The sequence below is a fragment of the Diadema setosum genome, chromosome 13 (assembly GCF_964275005.1).
Source record: "Diadema setosum chromosome 13, eeDiaSeto1, whole genome shotgun sequence".
NCBI classification, from domain to species: domain Eukaryota; kingdom Metazoa; phylum Echinodermata; class Echinoidea; order Diadematoida; family Diadematidae; genus Diadema; species Diadema setosum.
Window position 1 is genome coordinate 31,492,866 of NC_092697.1, and position 6,881 is coordinate 31,499,746.

Genomic DNA, 6,881 nt, shown 5'->3' on the forward strand with positions numbered 1-6,881 from the left:
ATCATACATCATAGAAGACTCCGGCATTGTCGGTTCTGTCGGAGAATTTTTTTTTTTTTTTTTGTTTTTTTTTTTTTCCTGGCTTGCAGAGGCTAGAACGTCTACCTGGCAAGCAGAAAAAGATGCTGAGTTATCTGAATAACTATAACAGAAGATAACTTGTGAAATATGACGGAGAACCCAATGGTGGCACTTTGACAATGACTGCTATGTCAGCATAAGTTGCTTGAAGTCTTGTGAGTATAAGAGTTCTTCCCATCATCGTACCACCGAAGGAACTTAACAACTAGAGCAAAACGATCACAATGAAAAAAAATATAAAGGAAGTTCTAAGCTTTATTTTTCTCTTTCATCACTTTCAGTTTCAGTTTGTTTTATTTCTCCACTTGTACTAGTGAAGTCATTATGAAAAATCAATAATGTCAACATCGAAATACACAAGAATTCTTAAAGAGTACTTAAAGGAATAAATGTGATAACGTGTTTACGCGAACAAACACTTTATCGTGTCTTAATCGGCCATGAAAAAAAAAAGAGAAAACCTATAGGCCTATTTGTAATTTCAAGCGTCCAACATGTATGCACAAAGCAATGGCATGAATGGCATTGATCACAATCGCATATTTTTTTGCATATTATTGAATTTGTCGCTGTAACAGGCGAGTGTTTGATTATCATATATAACATGTGGATGATGTAGTGATGATGCAGCCAAGGATATAAATATTGACATTATAAGTTGGATAATAATTGTATAGAAAATGATATATGTTACGTGTTTTGTTTTAGTTGTAAATGTCGGGTCAATTACAATGTCATGGTGTACAGCCACAGTGATATTGAATGTTATAATTATGATTCAGTTCCAGGTGGACTTTGTGATTAATGTCTTTGCGAGTGTATTGCAATGAACAATGTATTTTATGTATATTCATGTTGTAATACTCAATGTACGAAGAATTTCCATTACCAACAATACAGTTATCAATCGATTAATCAATCAATATGCAAATCAGCTTAAACAAAGAGGTCAAGGCCTCCTATGAGTTCCCCTTAAAAATATTTATTATATACACTGGAATCTTCAGAAATTTTCTGCTTGTTTGATTGTTTTTTATCTTTGCATCACGTTACAAAATTGCACTAACTCCGTCAAAGGGCCACTCAAGGGGTGAACGGATTGTGGTGACCGTAAGGTATAAAAACAAACACGATTTTTCTCTTTCATGTTAGTTTCAAACCCACTGGAGACTATTCTGTGAGGCGACGATTATCGTCTTCTCATCAAATTTGCAGTTCATGCTAATGTGGCCAATATCACTGCTTAGCGGTGTCGGTCACATTAGCATGAAGTGCAAAGTGTGACATAAAGATGATGTCAGACACTGTATTTTAAATATCGACAACTTCGTACCTGATGTGCACTTTTGATAGAACCTACGTATTTCTCTGTGTCGTATCATCCTCTCCATAATCTGTTCCGTCACTTGAACATAACAGTTTGTTTTTTCTCTCACTCTGTGAATAATGTCACCATTCTCGTTATTTTCAATAGACCTTTAGAGACGCTGTTTGACTGGTAAAGAATCATAAAGTTATCGTTAAAAAAAAAAAAAAAGATATATCGTCAGAAATAGCTTACATACACTAAGCTGGTTATTGTAATGGTCTCGACCAAATTACAAAGTTAGGGAGCACATTGTTAAGTTGATCCCGTCTAGAAGAATGCTCTTCAAAATACATATACTGTATAATACATCCAATTAAAGTGACAGCGTTTGCACATTCCAATCGTTGACTTATGATTATGATATCACACCTATTTACCCCCAAAAGAAAAATTGTGTCAAGTTTAAAGAGACCATTGTTCTGATCGTAACAAAATTATTTTTTCCACTTACTCTCCGCCCGCGGGACAAATTGATTGTTCCTCTGCCATTGACGGATGTTTGAATAAATCCGAAAGACAAAGTCTTCAATTACAAGCTACAACGCTCTGCTGATTGGCTATAACGGCACGGATCCATTGATATGGCAACAAGCATAAGAGCACGACCAAGCACGTTGATTAGTATTTTGAGCGAGTTCCTACACTGCGGGTCGTCGACCGATAACGCCGCGTCTGAAATACTCTTCATAACATCGAGGTACGCCAAAACAATGGCCACGAACCACGAAATGGAATTGGTGTAAACATGCGGATACTCGAGTCTGGTATTACCATGAGAGCAAAGGAAGTCAAACGCTAAACTTGTTGAAAATGAAACCATCGAACCGTCTAGGAGGATGATACTTTGGCGTGCTAACATGGTAAGGTCTATTTTAAACGCCCACTCCCCGGGGAATCCCCAATATTAATTGTGATAATAATACAAACGCGGAAGACCATTTGCAAGCCAAAATGGGCAAGGATTCCGAATCGAACACCGTTAATATGTATTATATGCAAATGCACGCAAACACAAGCACACACATACACACACACACACACACACACACACACATACACACACACACAGACTCAGTAAAGTTGTGTTAAAAAATATCATTGTACGTGACTGAGTATAGAAAGTAACTTTTGTTTCAACATTATTATGATGTCATTCGGGTTTCCAAGAATATGTTCGTGACAACCTTTGTAATGACCTCTTTCGTTTTTGAATGTTTGTTGTGTGTATGTGCGTGTATGTGTGTGTGTGTTTGTCTGTCCGTGTATGTTGTATACACATACAGTTATACATCATGAAACATAACAGTATATGACAGGCATGCAATTATTGTTATAATCATATAGGTATCTATGTGTGTTAATGTATCCCTTACAAAGGGTTATCCCTGTGTAGCACTTGCACATTGTTTATTAATGGAAGAACTGTATACATTATACTATAATGAGACTCAGGACTTACAGGGGATGGCTAGTAACTGATCAGTTGGAATCAGTGGGAATGCTGGGGGATGAGTGTTCCAATTCTTGTGGGATTCATTTAAGAGTACATTATATATCTATTGTTGTGTGAAAATTATTTGCTTCAGAAGGGTCTCATATTCAAGTAATGTGCAGTTTAATGGTTCCAGGCTAGCATGCCTGTACAGTGACGGGGCATTAAACTGCACATTACTTGAATATGAGACCGTTCTGAAGCAATCCCCTTTAATGGCACAGCAAGAATTTTCTGGGTTTAATTCCGACGGCCCGTACCGTACTTCTTTGCGATATATCTTTTGGACCAACGTGTATAAATAGCGACATGGGCATAATATAGTAATACTGACAAGGAAGACTATTATACAGAAATTGTTGCGCTGAAGAGGCTACCCTGGATGAACCCTCGAATAATTGCTATTTTTATCAAGTAGGTAGGTTGGTTCTCTCCTGACTGAGTATAGATTTACAAATAATTACAGACTCTTTCCTAATGTCAAGTACGACGCGGACACGGCGGATGGGGACAGCCGTTGCGTCAGTTCGTTGTTCCATTCTGCGCATGAGCAGGAAAAGGGTCATTTGTACCAACAGGGTATGTTGTTTTTTAGATTCACTGAGATAAGCATCTGTGATGTAATGCTTATTCCAGTTATCCCTATAAATAGTGATTTCCAGCACATCTACCTGATAAAAGATCCATGGCAGCCAAAAGTGGTTTTTGGCAATATCATACAGAAAGATCGCTAATACATTCACTGCAAAATATAAAATAGATGCTTTCCAAAGTATTAATTGATGGACCATTCTAATCACATGATCTATACGCAAGTTCATCCTTTAATTGTTTGAAAATGACTGATGGTTTCATGAGTTGTTATGTCGAGTTATGCTTTTATATGCATTTTGTCGCTTTGGAAACGAGTAAATTCAAGTGCCTATCGATACCTGAGAAATAAAGAAAAGTCATTTGTACCTATGCGCACTTGAGGTAACTCCGAACTTGCTGATTGTGATTAACAATTTTTCGAGAAAATTAAAATACGAAGATGATTCGGACATACACAGACATCAAGCCTGCACTACAGACAGAATGTAACAACAAGGACGTGGGAAGCAGTAGCTCCGTGGTTATATATTAAGCTCTTCGCTGTAAATGCACAAACACAGAGTGACCTGGAACATGGAATTGCTGTGAGAAGTTCTCAGTTCCGCAACTGATGCAGAAACATATCCAATACATAATTCTTTTTTTTTTTTAGGGGGGGGGGGGAGGGAGCAGTTGGTAAAGTCTTGGAAGGGGGGGGGGGAGATAGAGGATGTTTAGAACATTGTATACACGCATACTACGAACATGAATCCGCACAGTCATTCTTTCGTTACAGCTCGTACATCCTGCAAGACAACAAAACAGGAAAATAATGTGAATTGGTGTAAATAATATAAACAGCATGATCACACACGCACGAAACAAAGAATCGCGGGTGCCTCTTATCTTGTGCATAGTGCCAGGCAAGTTCTCTGAAATATCATCAGTATACAAGGGGGCATTTCATGAAGGGTTTTGTCGGATATTTTTTTTTTCTAACAAACCTGCTCTCAGCCAATCAGATGCAAGGATTTCAGTAGCTTATAACAGTTTGTCCAAATATATATATATATATATATATATATATATATATATATATATATATATTTATTTATTTATTTATTTATTTATAAATTATATATGTATGTATAATGAAGAAATAAACTGGTAATGCATTTTTGCCAAAAAGAATGAGTTTATTCGACTCAAATTTTCAGCGGCCTCCGCCCTCTTCAGGAGTCTTGACAATGACGGTATCTAAACAAAGCAAATACTTGTCCTTAGTCTCATTATAGCAGCTAGAAGGTATAGTTTTGCTTTGTTTTGATACCGTCATTGTCAAGACTCCTGGAGAAGGCGGAGGCCGCTGAAAATTTGAGTAGAATAAACTCATTCTTTATTGGCAAAAATGCATTACCTGTTTATTTCTTCATTTCTTCGTAAAGCCAATGCGTGAATTCTCAACCTGTTTATATATATATATATATATATATATATATATATATATATATATATATACATACATATATATACATATATATATATATATATATATATATGTATATAGGTATATATATATATATATATATATATATATATATATATATATATATATATATATATATATATATATATATATATATATATATATATAGGTATATATATATATGAAAAACAGCTTCATGGAATGGCCCCAGCTCTCGTCACAGGGAAATATGAATGGTTTCCTGTATATCCTGTAATAGATATCTTGCCTTTTCAAAAACACAAGATGATGTGTTATCCATAATCATACCGGCATACGTACAACCACGCACACAAAGCTCCGCACGGATTATATCCATGCATTGTGTTTAAGCACAGTCAGATTTGCATTTCATAAGCGACTGTTCAAGGGAAATAGAAAAATAATTTAATGCGGCCATTATAGACTAAAGGCCACCACAGACAGGCTAATATTGCCTAACAAGGCAATAACATAATGGCGGCATTAAGTATCGGAGTTACATTGTTACATGCATTTTTATTTCTTGCGAGATTTTGTAAAGATGTCAGCTTTAATTTAGCATCGAGGATGGCTGGTAGCCAAGATGAAATCAAAGAAAATATTGACATGGTCGTAATATAAAGCAATGACAAAAATAGCCAACATTGCGCTGCGGTCTTCACGGCATTTGGGATGGTGATCGGTTCCCTGTTGTTGTCTGCAATCAGCGGGCGGGTATGCGCTTCAACGTGCATTTCATTCATTCATTCGTTGGTGTTTTTTTTTTCCCATTTCCATCAGAAACACATAATAATTTATAAAGAAGTTGAACGCAATGCATTCATTTTCGTAATATTTAACTCATTTCAATGTGTAGATTGTCAGCCCCCCCCCCAAAAAAAAAAAAAAAATCCACCACCACCCTACCAACAAAACAAAACAAAAAAGGGCAGAGTACGAGCAGCTAGAAGGTATAGAAATCAAGATAACGATTTCTCTTAATATATTGCAGGCCTTTACATTTAAGTATAAGTCAATCAAAACCAAAATATTTTACTTCGTGTGTAAGGGAGACAGCTCCCGGTTTAATCCGCAATTTTTACCTCTTTGATAAAAAGAAAACAAACCACAAATTTGAACCATATAGCTTTTGCGTGTTCTTTCCTGTCTTAACACCACCCCCCCCCCCTCCCTTTAACATTGGTTGATATTGAGGTTTGCAATCAGATAATAGCCATTATAAATTCACATTTAACTTTTCTTGATAAGTTATATGCTTAAGGATACTTTTTGAGCGACAGATTTCACGTTCTGTGTCGCGAGCGTTCCAACAATGACAACAATGATTTAAATCTAAACAACAAGAATGGTGTACGAACACTGATGGCAGAAGTCATTTCATTAACATTGCTATCATACACGCGATATACGATATGATATATAATATACACGGGAGAACACGAAGGGGATATATTTCTTGTAGATTACATGGTAGTGATCTATTTCCCATCACCTCCCTCTACTTCCCTTCGCTTTTCCTTTCTTACTGTCGAGCTCATTAGTCATCTTTGACTCACACTTACGCAGATTGCAGATGGCAGCCAAACTTACTAAGTATTTTATCTAAAATGAGCAACCAGAAGATTCCCTCTCCCTCACACATTTCGTCCCCATTTTGTAATCAATGTCTCATTTAGCCCCTTAGAGGAGAGCTCCGGGTGATTTTTAGACTTTTACATTTGAACATTTATGAATTGGTTATACTGGGTACAGAGTTAGAATTTGTAGTGATTGGGATAAGGAATAAGATACTATCAAAATTCATAACAAATCACAGTGAACAAGGATGGTGACATAACAACTTCACAATAGTAATACAG